The sequence below is a fragment of the Manis javanica genome, chromosome 3, assembly GCF_040802235.1.
Source record: "Manis javanica isolate MJ-LG chromosome 3, MJ_LKY, whole genome shotgun sequence".
NCBI lineage: Eukaryota > Metazoa > Chordata > Mammalia > Pholidota > Manidae > Manis > Manis javanica.
Window position 1 is genome coordinate 108691455 of NC_133158.1, and position 22765 is coordinate 108714219.

Genomic DNA, 22765 nt, shown 5'->3' on the forward strand with positions numbered 1-22765 from the left:
ATCTGTATGAGGGACAGCGACTGTTAGAGACTGTAGGCAACTTGGGGTCCAGCCATTCTCTTCCTCCTCCATCACATCCTTTGCGAAATCTCTGAGCTCAAAACGTTAGAGGTAGCCCCTTGCTCCCATTCGGGGGTGGGGAAGATCGTGAGGCTGGCTGCCATACTGGTGTATATAGCCCTCCTTTCATCATATCCAACACCAGAAGAGTGTTCTAGCTTTTCTCCTGTGTCTTCCCTTTCTGATATAATAAATGGATAAATGAATGAATGAAAAGTAAATAATCCCCCCCACCTCCCTTAGGTAATAAATGTGAAGAATTGACTATGTACATTACCCATTTTTCTCTTTGATCAATCACATAACCTGGTTTGTTTGGATTTTTTTTGGAGGAGGGTGGTGTTTTGGTTTTACTCTTAAGTTTGAAAGCAGTCACTATTTATTAACTGACCAGACTACTAAAATAATCACGGTAGACACCTTAGTTCATTCTTCTAATGAGCCTGTTGATTCAGTCTTCCGTTACCAGCATCTCTGCCTTCTACAAAATGGAAGGTCTTTTTCTTCATTCCACTTCACAGAGAAGATAATTTGAAGAACCAGCAGAAGTTGTTTGATTCTTCAAAGCATTTTCCAACAGTATAAAGGTAGACCTCATGAACCAGATCCTCTGTGCAGATGATGCCATCGTTACCAAGAGATCCAACAATGGCCATGTTATCTCCCAGGGCAATTCACTTCTTGATTTTGTCATAACCACCCTGTAGATCAATTTATTTACTGACTTCAGGTTTGAGTTCCCCCATGCACTATACAATTCCACAATCCTCAGCACATTAACTGAAGGCTTGTTGAGTTTCACAAAGATACCATGGAGGATGTGGTGAAGGCAAAGGAGCTGCAACATCTGTCAGACTTTTGTGGTCACACCATTAATACTGATCCTGATGCCAAGTGCTAATGTGGGTTCTGCAGGTACACAGAAGTTGACGGCTTTTCTTGTCATCCTAGACATTCTTATCTCAGTTCTATACATCTGCCTATATTCCTTTTAGTAGTGCTGAACTTTTTCATAGATAAGCTTCTTCTTTGCCTTTTAAGGTATCTTTATGCAAACTTCTTTCTCAGGTGCTTGATGTTCACCTCTGCAATATTACTTCACTTTTTATTCAGAGTTTCTGGCACAGCAGGAACCATCTTTTTTTTTTCTGCACCTCCCTAATTCCAGCTGAAAAGGAGGAGCACATACCCTATTTTTAGGTTTTGATTTTTTTTAACAGGTTGATATTAATTCATTTTACTCTGAATTTGCTTGTGTTCATCTCACTGTATATTGTAACATCCCTCTAATTAGGGACATTTATATATTCTAATACTTTGCTTTCCAGTGTGTGTGTGTGTGTGTGTGTGTGTGTGTGTGTGTGGACAGGTGCTATGATTTATTCAATTCCCTATTCACAGACATTCAGATTGTTTATGATTTATTGACACTATAGCATTACATCTATATATGACCTTTATCAAATGTGATATTTTCAAAGTAAGTTAGAATTCAAGAACTGTAAATGTGTATAATGTGTAGTCATTTTAGCTCAAATAATTGCTGCTAGATTTATTTGCCAAAACAGTTGGGGAATTCACACTCTTACCACCCAAGTAAAAGGGTGTTTCAGATCCCTGAATTTTTGCTGGCAATGTTGTTAATGCTTGCTTAAAATATTTGCCAATCTGACAGATAAAAAGTGATATCTCACTATTTTTCCAATTCAGTATCCTAGGGTAGGGACAAAAATGTAAATCCCAAGTGAAGAGAAGTATGTCTGAGACCCTGTAATTCTTAGTTGCACCCTTTGGTATCCCTTTCTCCACCTAACTGTGGTTTGAGACCTGCATTCCTCCTTGCAGAGGTCTGAGAAAGTGGGAAATAACCTATATTTTCCTAGCAGTGTTTTCTTGCAGGTCCACAGGATTATGTCAACTGTTATTACAAGGAAAGGCCACCAACGCACCAGTTTAAAAAGGAAAAGGTGTGTCCACCGGCTAAACACAGGGAAAGGGCAAAACACATAGAAATAGTTTAAAACCTACCAATTACAATGGTACTAAGGAAGCTGGTAGGACAAAGCCAGACTCAAGGCTTAAAAACTCAGGGTGTCTCCTGAACTTTTAAAAGTCTAATCTGGGAAATCAAACATAGCACAGCCTTGAAAAGATCCAACAGTAGCACTGATATTAAACAGGGTTTCAAAATGTTGTAGCTATGTTCCTACTTTGTCCCACTTGATACCCATGATTTCAGAACTATTTATGACTAATGAAAGGGTGGCCAAGCATAAATTACATAACACACTGATGTATGGACATACTTAACTTCATTTTACATCAAAAAAATAATTGATGCAATTGTAAAACTCTAACACTTGCTTAATTTTAATTCAAAGTCTGTGAGAAAATACTCTTCATAAGTGGCAAATGATTCAACTCCAATTAAAAACAGTCTGATTTCATTGATGGTACAATAAATTGACTTGTAGAGGATATAAAAATCATCTAAAGATTCCAGATCATATTGATCATATACTGAGACAGAAAAAAGCTTGAATTTGAAGAGAAATGGTGCCACAGGACAGTCTTTGCCAGTCACTGAAACAAACAGAAATTCTGGCACCAGATCCTAAGGCAGCTCGGATAAAATGTTCTACCTAAGATGAAATTCTGCCACATGCTACAACATGGATGGAGTTTGGAAACATTGTGCTAAGAAGTGAAATGAACCAGACACAAAAGGACAAAAAAAAAAAAGCATTAAAAGAACAGTATACTTAGCACACATAGATAATAATAAATTCTGATGAAAAGCTGCTGCGTATCCTGTACTCCACCATATGTATGTCCCAGTATTCATCTATTTATTTATCTACTGGTTGCAGTTTAGTTTGTTTCCCAACTTTAATCGTTAAGAAACATTTTTATTGTTATACATTCTATCTCTCAACACTGGGGTACAAAGTACATCCCAGTGAAAACAATTAAAAATATTTGATAACAGGTTGTTAATGTCCCCTTTAATGCACAGAAGATTGGATAATCATCTAAGTCAGATTACACTGAGGCCAAAAGTGAAATTTAATCTGGTGCATGGATTTCATATTTGTGCCCCTCCCTCACCATTCATACATTGAAACCTTAATCTCCAATGTGCCAGTATTTGGAGGTGTGGCCTTTGGGAGGTGATAAAGTCATGAGAGTGCAGCCCTCATGAATGGGATTAATGCCCTCACAGGAAGTGACACAAGACAGAGGCTCTCTCCCTTCAACCATGTGCGGACACAGCAAGATGTCCATCTGCATATGGGAAGGAGGGCTTTCACCAGGTACCGAATGAGTCAGGAAGTTGATCTTAGCCTTACCAGCCTCCAAAACTGAGAGAGATGTATTTCTGTTCGATAAATCACTAGCTTATTAGCCTGAGCAAAGACATCTGGTTTTTACCTTATGAGAACTTTTCCAAACGATGAATTTGAGCATCTGCAGAAGACAAAATCCAGGGCCTTCTCTTGGTGGAAGGTCTAATAGGAGATCCTATATAAACTAAAGAACCTAAAGGTTCTTATATCCTTATTCATAAAGGTCAACTGTCCACAAACCTTCTGTGCTTGCAGGCAAGTGACAGGAGCAAACAAAATTCATTTCTGGAAACACCCATGGTGACCCTGAGTTTTTTCTTTAAGTTCAAAACAAAAACTTAATGAAAATTAAGCATCTTACACTGCTAGTTTCCAGTTCCTCATATAAGGAACTTGGAGGATGTCACTCCGATCCAGCAAGTCAAAAGCTGAGCAGACTGAAAAATCCACGCTTTTTCATGTTTCTCTACACCAGTGATTAACCATTAGGAAATAAAATTCTAACAAATATATACAAAAGCTGACAATGCAGTGAGAGTGCAAACCGTTTGCAAAGTGGAAGGAGGAATGGGTCGTGTATCAGCAGGGACCGCCTTCCACAGATGCCTCAGGGGTCTCAGCAGCAGGGCACTCATGCATTCTGGAGACACAATTTTCCTCTTTCTCTTCCACACATACGGGTGTTTAGCAATTGCTAGAGTAATTCAACTCTAAGATACACCCCCCTCGTGATGTTGCTCTTTTGCCCTCCTCCCCCTTTTGGAAACATTGCCTGCATTAAATTCCTTCTGTTTGTAAAAAAAAAAAAAAATGTTCTACCTAAAACATGACATAGCTTTTTGTGGCTCACTAGACAGTACCTCCTGCCTGTGTTACAGATCAGAGCAGAAAAGAATGGACTACTACTATATAAAAAAATTTTTTTAATGAATTAAGATATATTGGTGGGAAATACGGTGTACAGAGACATTCTTACTGGAATAACATGTGCACATGTCTACTTGCTTCTCACATGGCAGTATGGTGTTTGTGGGTGTACACATTCATCTTACCAATTATAAGTCCAGAGACTCTTATTCTTCTTTAAAATGACTGAAAAAAAGACATATGCACCCCTATGTTTATCACAGCACTATTTACAATAGCCAAGAAATGGAAGCAACCTAAGTGTCCATCAGTAGATGAATGGATAAAGAAGATGTGGTACATATACACAATGGAATACTATTTAGCCATAAGAAGAAAACAAATCCTACCATTTGCAACAACATGGATGGAGCTAGAGGGTATTATGCTCTGTGAAATAAGCCAGGTGGAGAAAGACAAGGATCAAATGATTTCACTCATCTGTGGAGTGTAAGAACAAAGCAAAAACTGAAGGAACAAAACAGCAGCAGACTCACAGAACCTGGGAATGGACTAACAGTTACCAAAGGGAAAGGGACTGGAGAAGATGGGTGGGAAGAGAGGCATAAGGGGGGAAAAGGGGTGCTACAATTAGCACACATAATGTAGCTGGGCGGGGGTCATGGGGAAGGCAATATAACACAGAGAAGACAAGTAGTGATTCTACAGTATCTTACTATGCTGATGGACAGTGAATGTAATGGGGTATGTGGTGGGGGCTTGATAATAGAGGGAGTCTAGTAACCATAATGTTAATAATAACAAAATAAAAATAATTAATTAGGCTTCCATTTACTAAACTGGAGAGATAACTATGATATATTCTTAAGTTAATAAAACAAGTTATAAAACACCTGTAAAAAAAAATGACTGAAATCTAGCACAATGTCAGGTACAGAGTATATGCCCCATAAATGTTGATTATAGAAGTCAAAACATCATACAGGTTGCTAAACCACTGGAAATATTGATGTAGTAGACCTACTGACATATCAGGCTGACACACTGAACTGTGTCTCCTCACCACCCAAAAAAATTCATTATGTAATAGCCATAACCCCCAATGTGATTGTATCTGGAGATAGAACTTTTAGGAGGTAATTAAGGTCAAATGGGGTCATGAGAGTGACTCCTGAGCCATTAGGATTGGTGGCCTTATAAGAAGAGGAAGACAGATCTCTCTCCACATAAATGCACCAAAGAAAACTATTTGAGTGAGCATGGAGGAGAGGTGGCCATCTGCAAGCCAGGAAAAGAGCTCTCTCACCAAAAACAGAACCTGTTAGTACCTTGATCTGGGATTTCCAGTCCACAAATTGCGAGATAATTAATTTCTGTTGTTTAAGCCAGTCATTCTATTGTATTTCATTATCGCAGCCCAAGCAGAATAAAATGATCAGTAATCCAGTAAAAATTCTGATGCTTTTCATTAGTTTCATGACAGTGAAGAAGACAAGAGAAAAGTGACTTTTTTTAAGTTATTATAATGATCATCCAAGAATCAGTTTTAGCACAGCATTTGACATGTATGAATTTGAATGACCCAGAAGCTTGAGAATAGTATGTAACTAAGTAGGGAAAAGGGGGGGAAGAAAAATATGAGTTGTAAATTATTTTTAACACAAGAAGATTTCACTCTTGCAGAAAAGTTTCAGCTTGCATCTTGTTTGAGGGAGGATTCTGATTAAATTTGATTAACTTTAATAAAGCTTGAAAATCATTTCAACCTATTATAAGTGTCCCATTCTCTTTTTAGATTTGATCAAAGATTTTTTAACAGATTGCAAAAGTGTTACTTTTAGACTACAGTCCCCAGACATTTTCTAAATTGGAGAAAGGAAACCCTTCAAGTGTTTCCTGGGAAGCATAGGATCCCACAGGTTAAAAAAAAAGAAAAGTCATTTGTTTCTCATATTTTTCTTATAGCATATTTTTATACAAAGTTGGTCATCAGAAATTCAAAAACCAAAGTTAACAAGATAAAAGTTTGCAACTTCACCCTCACTACAGATTCCTCCAATGGAAGTAGCCTTTATGGAGTAAATGAATTACCTGGAAAGAGGATACATGCTTTATTCATTTATAATACCCAAAATGAACATACTAGTCCAGATTTAGAAATCCAGAACTAAAATGCTTTCTCACTTTTACCAACTTTTAAAGCAGTAAATAGGATGGTCTAAACCAATTAGCACACGGACATTTAACATTTTCATAACAATGAAAGGAACTTACGAAAGACAGTGGTTTGGTTATTCTGAAGGTAGCATCTTTTTCTTTTCATTTTTTTTCCTTCAACATTTGCATTTACCTCATTTGGCTGATGATCTGAAAATAGCACTAATTTCTAGGACATTCTCACATATATGTAGTCATCACTCCACCAACTTTAAGAATTGTCACAGTGAACTTTTGAAAACTAAAATTCAAAAGTGTATTCTCTTAAATTGTCTATGTTTTATTATTGATAATTATGAGTCTCATAAATTTAATTTGTTAATTTTTCTTGCAGCAAAAACTTTGAAAGCAAAATTCTGATTTTTATTCTTTATTATGTCATCTTGCTCTAAAATATATGTTCAAATATTTGCCATACTTTGTAGTATTACAACATGCAGAGAGCTTTAATAACTAGGTCAACATACACTGTTTCTAAGCATCATGAAGGAGATAACTTTGTTATACTCATATTAGAATATCACCAGAGTAACAGAACTAAAATGACTCACGGGGTCCTTGGTTGGAGTGTTTGGCACTGCAAGTGGTGCTAAATTGAGGGCTCAGAAGACTGATGCAGTTGTGAAAGTCACTCTGAGAGGTCATCAGTGACTGTCTTCCAAAACACAAGCATCAAGTAGGAGAGTGCGTGGGGTTGAGAAAGAAAATCCGGAAAGCCTAGGAGACAGACCCGAGGCCCCTCCTCTCTGAGAATGCACACGCAGGTTTACCATCAAATGAGTCTCAGAGGATGCAAAGGAAGCTGGCCCACATGACAACACCTTGTCCAGCATGACCTAGAGGGGTAAAAGAACAATCAACTGCTGTCCTACAGGGCTAGAGCCACCATGTGAAAATGAGAGACCATGTGAAGGCACACCTGGATCTGACAAGGAAGAATCCACACATCTTTAGTCATTATGCCTGAGAAAAAGAATTTGCAAAAAGAACACTTGAAACTTACATTATATACCAATTCTATCTCAATATTTTTAAAAAGATCAGTAATTTGGTGAAATGGAAAAGAACTCTCTGCTTCATATATAAGCTATTGATACAGGATCCAATGTTGTTCTATTCATTCAGTCAGTACTCATGGCCTCCTGTGAATAGATAATGGAGAAGGATGGATGCAAAAAGAGAAAACACATGTGATTCCTGTCCTCATGCAACTTACAGTCTAATGAGAAGATAGATTCCACACTCACCAGGCCTTTTCTCTTTGTCTGCCTCCTTTGCTCATTCTTTCTTACCTCCTGACCTCTAGACTCTGGAGTGCTCCAGAACTCAGTTCCTGAGCTGCGGCTCTCTGTCTACATGATGCTTCTAGCTGATCTCAGCCATTCTATGGCTGTAAATACTATCCACACAATAATGACTCCTAAATTTAAATCTCCAATCAGTTCCTCTCCTTTGACTCCCAGATGCCTGCCCAATAACTCCACTTGGAAGCCACCTCAAACAAGAGGACTAAAACTGGACTCCTGCTCACCAACTATCTGCTCCTTTCCCCTCAACTCCAGACCTGCCCCTCTCCAGTTCTCCCCATCAAACACAACAACAACTCTGTCCTCTCAGTTATCACCACAAAACAGGCATCAACCTGATGTCTTTCCTTCTCTTACACTCTACTCTGCTGTCAGCATTTTCCATTTACCCTATCTCAGACCAGATCCAAAATTTGGTTATTTATCACACATCATCCCAGCCCAAATTATAATTATTTTTGCCTGTATTATTGCAATTACATCTTAACTGACCTCCCTCTTTTATGTTTGTCCAGCTTAGCATATTCTCCAAAGTGCAGAAATAGAGATTCTAATAAAACATAATCTCATTCCTTTATTTACAACCATTCAATGGCTTCCCAGCTCACTTGTAATAAAAGATGAAAGTCCTTACTGTGATCTGGTTTCCTGTTACTTGTCTGACCACATCTCCTCCTACTTCCCCCTTTTTCATTTCACCTAAACTAAATGGGCCTCATCCTTGTTCTTTAATACAACAGAGAAGCTTCTTGCCTAGGGCTTTACACTGTGTTCTCTCTGCCTGAAATGGTCTTTCCCCTAATAATCCAAAGGACCTCAGAGAGAAGTGGAGTACACACTTAAAAGTTTAAAATTTACAATTCATTTAGAATTCAGACTAGTCATTAATTTGTACTGACCTCATGCACAATTTGGTTATATTAGCAAGATTCTCTATATACAAATACTTTACAGATGCTTTAAGTCTTGCTTTCAGCTTGTTTTTTTACTTGCTGACTTCTAATTCTAACCATCAACACCACATACTTGACATTTATTTTTATCAGACCCCAATTTTAGCAAAATCATAGTTAATAAGTGGCATCAATTATTCCACAAATGCCAAAGTTGAACTTAAAGAGTTTTCTTGTCTTTAAAATTCCATCAAGATGGCAGACTTTGCACAAATATATACCTCACAAAACCCTGCTGATTAAAAAAGTTTTAAAAAAAAGAATAAAGTCATTACAGAGAAGATAATGTAGATGGGAAATGGTTGAGGTGGGGCAGCATGAAAGATGTCCTTTTATGAACAAACAAGAAATATCAACACACAAGAAATAAAACTGCGTTGATGACTAAAACAAGTCAGGAAAGTCTCTAATAAACTTCTCAGTATCTGCAAAGTTCAAAGCCAATTCATATGGATAGGACATTTTCTAGCGTGGCTTTCCTAGAACAGTCTTTAACCCTGAAAAAAATTTTGCTAAGTGAAAGAAGCTACCACCTATCATGTGACTCCATTCATATGAAATACCCAGAATAGTTAAAACATATACACAGAAAATAGATCAGTGTTTGTCAGAGGTTGGGAAAAGGAGGAAATGGGGAGTGACTACTAAAGATACGGGTTTCTTTAGGATGATGAGAATGTGCTGGAATTGGATAGTGGTAATGGTTGCACAATTCTGTGACTACACTAAAATCAATAAATTGTGTACTTACAAGGATGAATCTTGTGGGACATGAATTATATCTCAATAAATCTTTATTTAAAGAAATGTAAAGATTAGGAAGTTTTAAAAGATATTTATATAAACAACTATTAAAAGGCAAGAAATGGTAAGGGAGATACCAAAAAATCTTTAACAGGATTCAAAAACAAGGTCTTCACTTTCAACTGAGATTATTATAGCATTCTATGAAAGATATGGGAATAAAGCTGAACCCTGAGAGATGGATGCCATTAGGATTTTTTTTTTTAATGAGAGGACAAGGTATGAAAAGATAATACCAGTAAGGGGAAGAAATGTAAGCAGAGACCTAGAGGTGGAAATGGAGATGAACAATTATAAAAAATCCCATGGGTTTGTAAATGTGCAGATGGGGATGAGGATGCCAAATTAATTAATTAATTAGATTATTCTTTAGACCATCAATTCCTATCAACATTTTGGGCCAGAAAACTCTTTGCTGCAAGGAGCTGTCCTCTGCCATACAGAATGTTGGACAGCATTCCAGGCACCCACTGGCCTAGGTATGACAATCAAATACATCTGAAGATAGTGACAAATATTTCCAAGGAAGCAAAGTCACACCTAGTTGAGAACTATTGGTGTAACAAAAGAAATTCACCAAAATTTTGAAGAAGAGTATATTATAAAAATAAAAATTAAGAAGGAAACTGGCAAGACTTCCCAGGCTGTGTGGAATAGGTGGGGGAGAAAAGTTAACATACTTTTATAATATTTCTAGTCCAAGAATAGGGTTCTGAAATATAAAAGAGGTCATGGAGTTGGAAATGAGAGAGTATATGGGTATAGAACCAAACAGACTTATTGACATTTGCTATTTTGATAAGGGACAAAAAAAAACAGGAATCAAAGGTGATCTTGATGTGTTGAACCTAAGTGACCAAGTAGCATTTGAAACAAAAAAGGAAAATAGTGATAGAAGCAGATTTAAAAGGGAACATGAGAAGTGTAATTCTTTGAACTCTGGAAATAGAATATCCAGATAGAAATGTCAAGCCAGAAACTGGAAAATTGAAACCGAACTTTGGGGGAGAATTCAGGAGAGCAAAGATTTAGAAGCCATTTACCTGAAAGTAGAGTTGAAGCAATGGGATTAGATTGACCAGGAGTAGAGCTCGAAATAGAGAGAAAAGGAAGCCCTGGGGGACAGATGCTCCTGGGACACCTACATCCAAATGGATATCATATACGAAGGAAGAAAAAAGAATAATTGGAGGAGCAGCATAAGAAGAAAATAAGAAAGCATGGAGACAGAAAGGAGATATTTTGGCAAAGAAAGGGTGGTTGGGTTGATTGATTAATGGGTGTCAGTTGCTACAAGAGGTTAAAGAATATGACAACTGAGAAAATGGCTAATGGATTCAGTGACTAGTAAGTTACTGGCAGCTGTGATGAATGCTGTGTAGTCATGATGAGGACAGAAAATCATTTAGAATGAATTTAAGAACACACAGGTGTGGAGGAAATGGATACTTAAGAAGTTCACTGGTAAAAGGAAAAGAGAAACAGAGCAATTGTATTTCCCAGGGAGAAGAGAAGTTTTGCGTATTTGTAAGTTATGGTGAAATTCTGAGAGTAATGGAAAAGGTAAGAAAGGCAGATAGAGGCAAAAGAAGTGATATGTAATGAGCATGGTTCCAGAGACGGAAAATTTTGGAATTAAAAAAACAACTGTCTAATTTTGCCTGAACATGGGAAAAAAGAGTAAGAGATAATGCAGTGTGATAATAAATTTCAAATTTGAGGATGATTCTCTGAGCTTTTTTCTATGTAATTTAATCTAAAAAATGTTTACCCAGAAAAGAGCTCATTTAAATGAAACTCTTGAATATGATTTTCCTATTCACTGGAACACTTGGAAAGATGGCCCCCTTTCACCATTCTCAGAGCCAGATGTTCATAGACTGAAGCCAGATTTTGATGGTGCACTTTATTATTCTTTCCAAAGTAATCCCCAGAACATCATCACATGCTCATGTAAACACAATATGAAGACTCACAAATACAGAAATGTTATTTTTGGATTATCCCTGGATTTTGGCCTACTTATGCCTCCATACTCCCCAATGATGTCAAGTAATCATGTTATTACAGTAAAATATCTTAAGTGAGCTCAATTATAATATATGTATAGGCATATAAACTTATAGACTTGGGTATATTAGATACCCAACACTTGGCATCAAGAGAAAGAAGGAAACAGCAGAATGACGTGCAGTTTGAGTTTCATTTCTTAAATTCTCTGAGAAAAGCTGACTGCTTCTCCCATGCGCTTTCATTCAACTTTCCCTGACATATCAACACAAGAATGAAGAGACTCCTATGCTGTAAGACAATTCATACAAAATGTCAATATCATGATAGCAACTATGTAAATGGAGCAAAATTCAATAACCCAAATGTTACTTTCCTCCCATTCAAATGAGAGGAAAGCACTAGAATTCTTTTTGCTTTGTTATATTGTTATCCTTTTGTTCTTTAATTTCTATTGTATGAAACTATTACAGTTCCAAATAAAATGTGAAGCTTAGTCCTCACAGAGATATTTTCTCTCATCAAAAGATAGATCTAAACAAAAAAGCAGAACACATAAATGTATCAAGACTGGCAAAATATTGACAATAGTTGAAGTTGCATGATGGGTAGATGGACTTCTTTGTACTGTTCACTCTACTTTTGAGTATATTTGAATATATTCATTTATAAATAAATGACATGAGATGTAAATTATTCTTATTATAGATGTTTTAAACACTTTCTCTCAGTTCCAAAATACACACATCCCATATTTCTAGATTAGAGGAATTGAGGAATATGATAGGTAAACCAAACAGTGGAGGCCTTGTATGTGTGGCAGGCAGGACTCTCCAAAGACAACCACACCCTAACCCCTAGAACATATATATATATATATATATATTACTTTACGTGGTTAATTTTATGTGTCACATAGACTGGCCATGGGTGTCCAGGTTAAACATTATCAGGTATATCCAGGACAGTATTTCTGGATGAGATCAACATTTGAATGGATGGATTCGGTAAAGTAGATTATCCTTCCCAATGTGGGTGGGCATCATCTAATCCATTGAAGACCTAAATAGAAAAAAAGGGAGAAGAAGGAGGAATTTGCTTCTTTTTCCTGCCTCATTGATCAAGCCTGAGCATCTCATCTTCTCCATCTATAGGACTGGGATTTGTACCATCAGCTCCCCTGGTTCTAAGGTGTTTGGGCTTCGACTGGAATTAAACCACCACTTTTCTGGGTCTCCAGTTTACAAATGACAAATTATGAGACTTCTCAGTCTCTATAATTGTATAATTATGTGAGCCAATTCCTCATTATAAACATATGTGGGGGAGAGGGGGTGTATAAAATGTTTTAAAAAATTCAGACCCAAAATGGAGTCACTTTTGGTAAGCCCCACCGAGACTTAGTAGCTAACCTAATTGCAGTTTCATCTTCTCAGGAGTGGAATTTAAAAGAATCCTCTAGAATTTCCTGATTAGCACTAGTGAAGTTAACCGCATAATAGGACTCCCCTTAAACAACCTTTTATTTTCTTTTGCTAATACCTTCATTGTCCTGTCCTGCTTCTGCCTATACAAGCCTTCTGTTTTGTACAGCTCCTCACAACTCCTTTCTGCATGCTGGACGGGATGCTGCATACATCATGAATCTTTGAATAAAGCCAGTTAGATCTTTAAATTCACTCAGTTGCATTTGTTGCATTTTGTTTTTTGACATATATATGTAATATATTATAAATAAATAAATAATTTATATATTTATTCATTTATTTATGTGTATATATATGTGTTTATATATATTATATATATTATATATTATATATAATGTATATTATATATGTGTATATATATATTTATTTATAAATGTTATATATATATAACATTTGGAGAATCCTGGCTAATACACCTTACCTGGCAAAAGGGACTTAACAGACGTAATTCAGTTTACAGACATGAAACATGTAGATTAGTTTGGAGTATCCTGTCTAGGTGGGCCCCTATCTAATCTCATGAACCTTTAAAGCAGAGAATTTCTCTAACTGGAGGCAGAAGAGATGTGGCAGAAGAAGTCAGAGACCCAAAGCACGAGGAGGACTCAACGGGAAGTTGCTGGTTTGAAGAGGGAGGGATTCAGGCGGCCTTACAGAGCTGAGAGAGGCTCCTGGCTGACAGCCAGCAAGGAAACCGGGACCTCAGCCTGCAGCTCAAATAACTGAATTCTGTCAACAGCCTGAAAGAGCTGGGAAACAGATTCTCTCTCAGAGCCTCTAGATAAGAGTCCAGCTTGCCAACAACTAGATCTGAGCCTGTGAAACCCGGGCCAGGGGAACCTGCTGAGCTCACCAGACTCCTGACCTACAGAACTGTGAGATAATAAATTTGTGTTGCTTTGAGTGGCTAAATTTGTGATGATTTTAAGGTAGCAGTAGGTAACAAATACATAATACTTAACACAAAAAAGATCCAATAGCTGCACAACATTTTAAAAGTCTTAGTCCTAACAAAAGGTAAGGCACTGAGAAATAAATATAATTTAATGTTTACTTGTTACACTAGAAAAAAATTTTTGAAAGAAACTGTGGTACAAAAATGCATTACATGGTGTGTGATGAGGACTTGATGGGCATATGTGAAGAAAGTGAAGGTGCCTGTGGCCAGAATTCTCAGCTGACCCTGGTTAGCCAGCTCACTACACATGTGTGGGCAATACATTATTGGCTCTATATAAAGAGCTCCAACCAGTGCTCTGGGCTACACAGTGACACGGCTGCTGCAGGGCTGCAGAGGCTGGAGTGGTGGCAGTGCCAAGGACAGAGACTGAGTCGTCTGTGAGGGCAGAGAGGCCCAGAGGCAGAGACCAGTTTGTTGCGTGCAGACTTGCTCTGTGTGGATGGGATTCTAGTGACTGACCTGCCACCATAGGAATAAAGCTGGGTATAACCCTTTTACCCAAGAACATTCCACTGTTATTTTTTCAGTCTCACTGAACCCATAGTGAACTTATCTGGGGCTTTAAACCATTGGCAAGATGGCATATAAATCGGTCCAAAATTTGGGAGAGCAATTAGTGATATGCATAAAAAGTCAGGATAACATGTTTGACCTTTGAACTAGAATTCCATATCTATTTTCTTAAGAAATAATTCTAGTGGTATTTGTTACCTTTGACCCAGTAATTCTATCTATACACTAAGAAAATAATTTTAGATATATTTTTATTTAAAAAATATTAAAATGTGAAGAGAAATTAACCTATAAAGATGGTGTCTTGCCTGGTTTCAGCCCCAGGCAAGCTCACTCTTGATTCAGTGAGATCAGAATGACAATGGAATGTTCTTGGGGTAAAAGAGTTTATACCTGGCTTTATTCTTCCAGGGGATAGGTTGAGCACTAGAATCATGTTGGCATCCAGCAGTCTGCAGGTCCATACTCCTCTGTCTCCACCAAGAGCACTGGGAAGAGCTCTTTATATAGTGACTCAGTCAATAGCTTATTTCCTAAGGGTGTGGAAGCAGTAGCCTAGCAGTAGACCAATCACATCAGCATGTAGTTTAGGTTCAGGTGAGGATCCTGACTATAGGAACTACTATTTTCCCCACAGATAGTGATCATACCACAGCATAGAATAGCAAAATTGGTAACAATGCAAACATCCAGAAAAATGAGTTGATTAAATTAGGGTATGCCCACATAATGAAATGTTGTAAAGCCAGTTAAAATCATGTGGTAGATATATATTTGTAGGGAAAATGGAAGGTCCCATAGCCAGGATCCTCACCTGACCCTAATTTACTTGATGATGTAATTGGTTTATTGCTATGATAGTGCTTCCACACCCATTGGCGATAAGCCAATATTGCCTGTGTTGCTATATAAAGAGCTCTTCCCAGTGCCTGTGACAGAGCAGAGGCTGGAGGTAAGGGCAGAGCCTGCAGCAGAGGGAGAGCTGGGAGCAGAGAGCGAGCTGGGAGCAGAGAGGCCTAGAACCAGAGATGGGCTTGCTACATGCAGACTTGCCATGAGGCAGATGGGATTCTAGTGCTTGACCTGCACCACAAAAATAAAACCAGCTATAAACCCTTTTATCCCAAGAATGTCCCCTTGTGTTGTCATTTTTCGGTCTCACTGAATCCATAGTGAACTTGCCTAGGCTGACACCCTCAGGTGAGACAGTATTTATTGACATGTAAAAAAGTATTTTAAGGGAAAAAAAATCAGGTAAAAAAAATATCATTACAGTAAAATATCTGAATGTATATGTATCAAAGGGTTGCCAATTTTAGGCACTTTCTGCTCATCTGCATTTTTTATTTTTCTTTTATTCTGGTAGGTTTAGTAATAAACTAAAAAAGGAAATTTATTTTTAATATGGTTTACATTTCTGTGCTTTTATATTGTGGATAAAATGAAAGTTCCTGTGGCCCAGGATTCTCACCTGGCCTCAGCTAGCTCACTACACACATATGGGCAGTATGTTACTATTGACTCTATATAAAGAGCTCTGCCCAGTGCTCTGGGCAACATGGTGGCATGGCTGCAAGGCTGCAGGAGAGCAGAGCAGAGGCTGGAGTGGTGGCAGCACCGAAGACAGGCCCAGAGGATGGTTGTGCAGGCAGAGAGGCCCAGAGGCAGAGACCATCTTGCTGCATGCAAACTTGCTCTGAGTGGATGAGATTTTAGTGACTGACTTGCCACCATGGAAATATAGTTGGGTATAACCCTCTCACCCCAAGACCGTTCTACTGTCATTTCTTTGGTCACACTGAATCCATAGCGAACTTGCCCAGGGCTGAAACCCATCGGCAAGACATATATAAACTTCCAGAAAATTATTTACTCAATTTGACAAAAATGACTGTATATGTTTTAGGACAAATTACAAACTATTCTCTACTTGGACCAAAAAATTAAGAGTAAGAATGTCATCCTACTCCTCTGATATTTGCTGCTATTATACATGAATCTTTATCACTAGTTTTATTACCAAAAATAAACCTACCACCCTTTTACCATCATTACATCTTTCATTCTGTTTAAATTATGTGCCAAATTTCATTGGACAGACTCATTTCTCCAAATTTAAATATTATAAAATTTAAGAGCTTTCACTGAACTTAAACTAAGAAAAAGTCTCCTGTACTCAATCCCTATCTCTTCCTACACTACCACAAAAAATGTATCTGAAAGTTTTGGGTCCACACATTGGCTGAAGAACAAAACAAGATTCTATTGATTCTGAACATATCAAAGATTGTGGTAAAGTTGGCTTCAAGGGAGAAAGAAAGTGAAAAATCTGTTTTTGTATATAAGTATCTATCTGAGATAAATCTGAAATACTCATTTAAGGAGATTTTTCTCAATTTCAACCTTCAGTTCTTGTATTGACTGGCATGGGATGACATTTTAACCAAAATCAAAACATTATATTTGAAATATGTTGCTAAGTCCCTAATTGCTATTAAAACATAAGAAGCAAAACTTGGGGTTAATTCTTAAAAAATAAAAGTCCATTTCTGTTTAACCCAATAGTATGCTAGAGAGTTAATCATGTACATTTTCAGGTTGATGGCTTGAAATCAGGAAATGCAACAAATCAGGGCTTTTGTTCCTTTTTTCTGGGAGATCTGGTTAAGGCACAGTATTGATTCAACCCCCCTCCCACCCCACACCAAACCATTATTTAGGAAGACTTGAAGTAGCTGGGCAAGCTGCACATCACAGCTGATGCACTCACTCAGCCAGTTGGCTTTTTATCTCCACAGTAACCTTGGTCAGCCAAAAATCCTGGAGGTCAGCAACATCCATTGCATCCCACCGAATCTGTAGTGCCAAGGAGGATGCAAAGCTAAGTACTCCTTGGCTAGTACTTCTTTTACATAGGCCGTGCTTAAGATGCAATGATATATCAGGTAGATGGAACCACAGAAACCAGTGGTGTGGAATGTATATGCAGAAGAATACTTTAGTGCTAGTACAAGCAGACAAAATGACCTTTGGACACAGCAAGGTCCATTTTTATTGCTAATAAGATATATTAAGAAGTTGGTCTCAGTACATAAAACAGGAAGCAGTGTATGGATGTACTGCAAAAGAGGCATGTAAAAAGGCATAGCACTAGTCAGAGATGTCTTTATTTAGTTGAGCCTAAGTCAATTCAGCATGTGGCCAGAGTTCAGTTATTTCAAACTAATTATACATTTCTTAGATTTCCCAGTTTGCATCTTTATTACTCCTATTCCCTAATGTTTGTGCATTTTAAACTGTTAAGTGTTATCCTTCAATTTAACATCATATTTAGGAATTACCTATGGATTTCATTATAAAAGGGATGCTCCTCTTATTGGGAGCTAGCAATGGTTCAAAATAAATAACATATCAGAGTAAAAAGGGAGAAAAAGCATTTGCTTTTTTATAACCACAAAGTATTCTGGTGCAGAATCTCAAGCATAAGGAACCATGTAAGTTATGCAAATAGAAACCCATTTACTACTCCAACAAATGTTTGTTGAACAAATATTATACACGAGACACTTCCTGTTGCTGTGCTGAATCAAAATGTTGGAAATTAGTCCCAGCCTTTAGTTAGAAGGAGATGAATTGATGATACTTTACATTAACTATATGAGTGATACAAAATGAAATGGTAGTGATTAAGGCAAAAGGCAAAAGGCAAAAAAAAAAAAAAAAACAGTATTGAGCAGGTGGCATTTGAACTGGACCTTGGAAAAATGGGAGGATTTTTCCATACAGCAATTTTGAGCCACAGGTGCCTGACTGTCCTACCATTATAATACAGCTGAGGAACATTGTTCACATAAACATATATCCAATAGTGACATGGAAGCAACCTACTCCACTAATAAGTATATATTACCTATAATTTCCTTTCTCACACTTATTAAGAGTAATGATTTTCTACTTGAGCATACATCAGAATCTCCTGGAAAGCTTGTTGGGACACAAATTGCAAGGCTCTACCCACTGCTTCTGATTTAGTAGGCCTGGGGTGGGACTCATTTCAGTTCCCAGGTGATACTGACATTGCTGGGCCTTCCAACACAATTTTAAAGCCACTGATTTAAAGCACCTGTTCTCATGTTTTACAGCACCTGGGATAGAACCCTGGCTTCATGATAGATGATCTTCAGAAAGTTCCCCACTTCCCAAAACTTGGGTTTACCATTTTTAAATACCTGTTTTGTAAGCCCACTTTGAGAATTAAATTGAGTAATGCATTGTGGGGAAATAGAAGTTCCTATAGAAGCCAGGATCCAGACCTGAACCTAAACTACTTGATAATGTAATTGGCCTACTGCTAGGCTACTGCTTCTCCACCCCTAGGCAATAAGCTATTACTGGCTGAGTCACTACATAAAGAGCTCTGCCCAGTGCTCTGGGTGGAGGCAGAGATGGAGCAGAATTACAGATCTGCAGACTGCTGGATGCCAACATGATTCTAATGCTCGACCTAGACCTATGCCTGGAAGAATAAAGCGGGGTACAAATGCTTTAACCCCAAGAACATTCCATTGTCATTCTGATCTCACTGAATCAAGAGTGAACTTGCCCAGGGCTGAAACCCTTAGGCAAGACATGCATATAATCCAGAGCCTGATACAATCAATGCCCTGCACTGGGTAGCAACCATTATTACTAGGGGAAGCTAGTGGGTGAGGGTATGCCAAGTGTTACGGACTGAGTGTTTGTGTCCTCCAAAATTACACATTAAGGCCTTAAAACCCAAAGTGGTTGTATTTGGAGGTGGAGCCCTTCATAAGGTAATTAGTTTTAGATGAGATCATGAGCATGTTGTCCTCATGATGGGATTAATGTCGTTACAATAAGAAGAGACACCAGAGCTCTCTCACCCCTCCCTGTCCTTCCCCTTTTCCACCTCCCCTCTCTCCCCACTATCAGGAACCAAGGAAAGTCTATGTCAGTACACAGATGTCTTGCCAGTGGGTTTCAGCCCCGGGGCAAGTTCACTATGGATTCAGTGAGACCCAGGAATGACAATGGAATGTTCTTGGGGTAAAGGTTTATTGCCTGGCTTTATTCTCCCTGCAATAGGTCAAGCACTAGAATCACGTTTCCATCCAACAGTCTGCAGGTCTGTAATCCTCCTTTGTCTCTGCCTCTGCCCAGAGCACTGGGCAGAGCTCTTTATATAGTGACTCAGTCAATAAAAGCTTATCGCCTAGAGGTGTGGAAGCAGTAGCCTAGCAGTAGGGCATTTACATCAAGTAGTTTAGGTTCAGCAAGGATTCTGGCCATAGGAACTTCAATTTTCCCAACAGCTGGAAGGCAGCTGCCTACAAGCAAGGAAGCAGGTCCCTACCAGACACCGAATCTGCTGGCACCTTGATCTTGGACACCCCAGCCTCCAGAACTGTGAGAAATAAATTTCTGTCATTTAAGTGATCCCCCACCCGCAACAAACCATCCATGGTATTTTGCTGTATCAGCCTGAGTAGACTAAGACACCAGGTAAACAGAGATATGGTACAGATGTGGGAATAGATCATTTGTGCTCAGAAAATGGCAAGCAGTTAAGACAAACTAGGATGTAACATTCACACTGGAGAGAGGAGGGAAGAATCATAAGACCTGAGTGAGAATCTGGGGAGAACCCTGGAATTTCCTGGGCACCTCTTCCTTCATAATTGTCTAGTGGCAGTTACTGGCCTCTACTTTCCCTCAAAGTGCCCGCTATTTATAGAAAAGCAACAGGAGTACCAAATAACTAACCAACAATCATAAAAGTGGAAATGACTTTAGGCGCTCATTCCAAGCATGTCTAAATACACTTGACTAAAGAAGAGCTCTATATTCTCAAGGCAGAAAAGCAGTGAAACTCTACATCCAAGAACTCTATTAATGTCCCAAAAGGACCCTCACAGTGAGGCTATACAGAGAATTACATTACAAGGATGCACTCATGCATCCTTTTCATTAACCTCAGACCACAAGCTCCTTATCCTTTTTGCTTTAAAATGGACCCCTTTTTGCTTTAAAATGATTTATGGTTGGTTTTGGAAATGCACTTATTTTAATAGATAAACCTACTCTTCCAGCTCTTTTTGCTTTGTGATGTTACGATTAAACATATTAGAACAATGCAGTAAACAGAGTGGGTATTGTCACTAAGTCTCAAGTAGCTGAGATATAAGAAATCAGTGTAAATTCATAATTAGGACACCAATACCCTTGCCAGTACAGTTGATACGGTAATGGTGTTCCAGATCCTTGTTACTCCAAGTGGGTTCACAAACCAGTGGCAGCAATAGCTTCATGTGAAAATTATTAGAAATGCAGAATCTCAGTTGCCACCACCCATCAACTGAATAATGAGTCATATGCACATTGATATTTAATAAGTACTATCCACTATCCTAGGCACTCCCACAGTTTTATTATTGCTCTAAAAAAGCCTTCCCAGCACCTCTCCACCCATCAACATGCTCATCAGGTAGCAACTGCATTCAGCTGCTAGTAACAATCCCAAAAGACAGTGACTCAAACAAATCAGAGGTTTTATTTTTTGGAAACATCAGTACTGAGAAACCAGTAGTATAGAGAAAATTAAAGTTCCTATGATCTGAACATGATTGGCTTGCCCACTGCACACATGTGGGCAATATGCTATACTGACTCTATGTAAAGAGCTCCACTCAGTGCTCGCACAGCTGCAGGAGAGCAGAGGCTGGAGTGGTGGCAGCACTGAGGACAGAGACCAAGATGGCTGTGGTGGGGGCAGAAAGGCCCAGAGGCAGAGACCGGCTTACTGCACACAGACTTGCTCTGAAGTAGATGGGAATCTAGCCCTTGACCTGCCATCACTGGGAAAATAAAGTTGTATATAAACCCTTTCACCCCAAGAACATTCTATTGTCATTTTACGGTCTCACCAAATCAAGTGTGAACTCGCCCAGGGCTGAAACCCATCAGCAAGACAGTAGAGAAGCCCCATGATAACATCAGAAACTCAAGTTCACTCCATCTTTGTGCTTAGCAGTCCTTAGTATGAATATGTCTCCTTGTGGTCACAAGAAGAAAGCACCCCTCTGTGTCTGGGTTCCAGGTGAAAGAAAAGAAGTGGGAGACCAAAGAGCCTGAAAACCTGCCTTTCCTCTCCAGGAAACCCTACCCGGCCGGGGACTTTGGCTTTCATCTCACTGGTCCACAACCAGACCTCAGAGGTTCAATGCCACCCCAAATAAATTTGTGTTGGTAATAAAGAATAAGGCAGTGGACAGTGAACAGTACCTGTGAACCCTGGACCCTCTTCCCAAGCTTAGGCTTTTGACAAATCTAACACAATTATTGACCCCACAATGTATTTCCTGTTGCTTTGTATAGGACTTTAAAAATTGGGATGAGATTCTGGGATAATCATGGCATTCACTGAATACTTGCTATATATCAAGTCCCAAACTAAGTATTTTATAAATGCTATCTTGTACAGCAACCATTATATAAGGTTTTGTATATTTTATGTTTTATGCCATATGTCTTATTATATCCTATATTTAACAGTTACATGTAATGCTTCTTCTATGCTCCAGCCTTATTAGGGTAAGAACTACATTTCCCAAGATCATCCTTCTTATCTTGTTCCAGGTTAGAACTGGCCGAAAGAAGAACTTGTGAGAGATTTGGGAACAGAAGAAAGCATAGTAAACCTGTTCTTTGGAGGTCCTTTGGGGTTAAAGGCAAGACTGCCAAGCAGATTTGACCTTACTGTTCTCTGCTCCACGCTGTATCTTTTTTCCAGTTGCTGGCCCTGCAGGCCAGTAGCAGCCCCAGGGCCACCACTAGTGTTGGGCCAAAATGCACAGGTGGTAGCTACACAGAAGAAAGATCTTCGATGGATTCTCCTCAGCTTCTCCTTAAAGGTCCCATGGTGGCTGGACATGCTTGGGACTTTTTAGTTCCTCCCTGCAAATTCTGACTAGTCCAGGGGCACCCGAATTTCAGGCAGGCAAGTTGATGACTGCAACTGTCTTCCTCCAACTCTTCCTCCAACTCTTCCAGCTTCTCCCACAATTGGTGAGATCTAGTTCCTTTAATGGATCCCTTCTCTCACAGTGCTCATCAGGGCACACCTCCCTGACTGAGTGACAACTAATACATTCCCAACAGTGAGGTCTTTTAAGCCCATAAGAAAAATGAATCAACTGTGGAAAGGTTAATAAAGAAAAAA

At 38.6% G+C, this 22765-nt stretch overlaps 1 pseudogene; it reads right to left on the bottom strand.

The window, feature by feature from the left end:
• Nucleotides 1–481: 481 nt before the first annotated feature.
• On the bottom strand, nt 482–22477 carry LOC108388364 (large ribosomal subunit protein uL30 pseudogene; annotated as a pseudogene).
• Between the last annotated feature and the right edge of the window lie 288 nt (nt 22478–22765).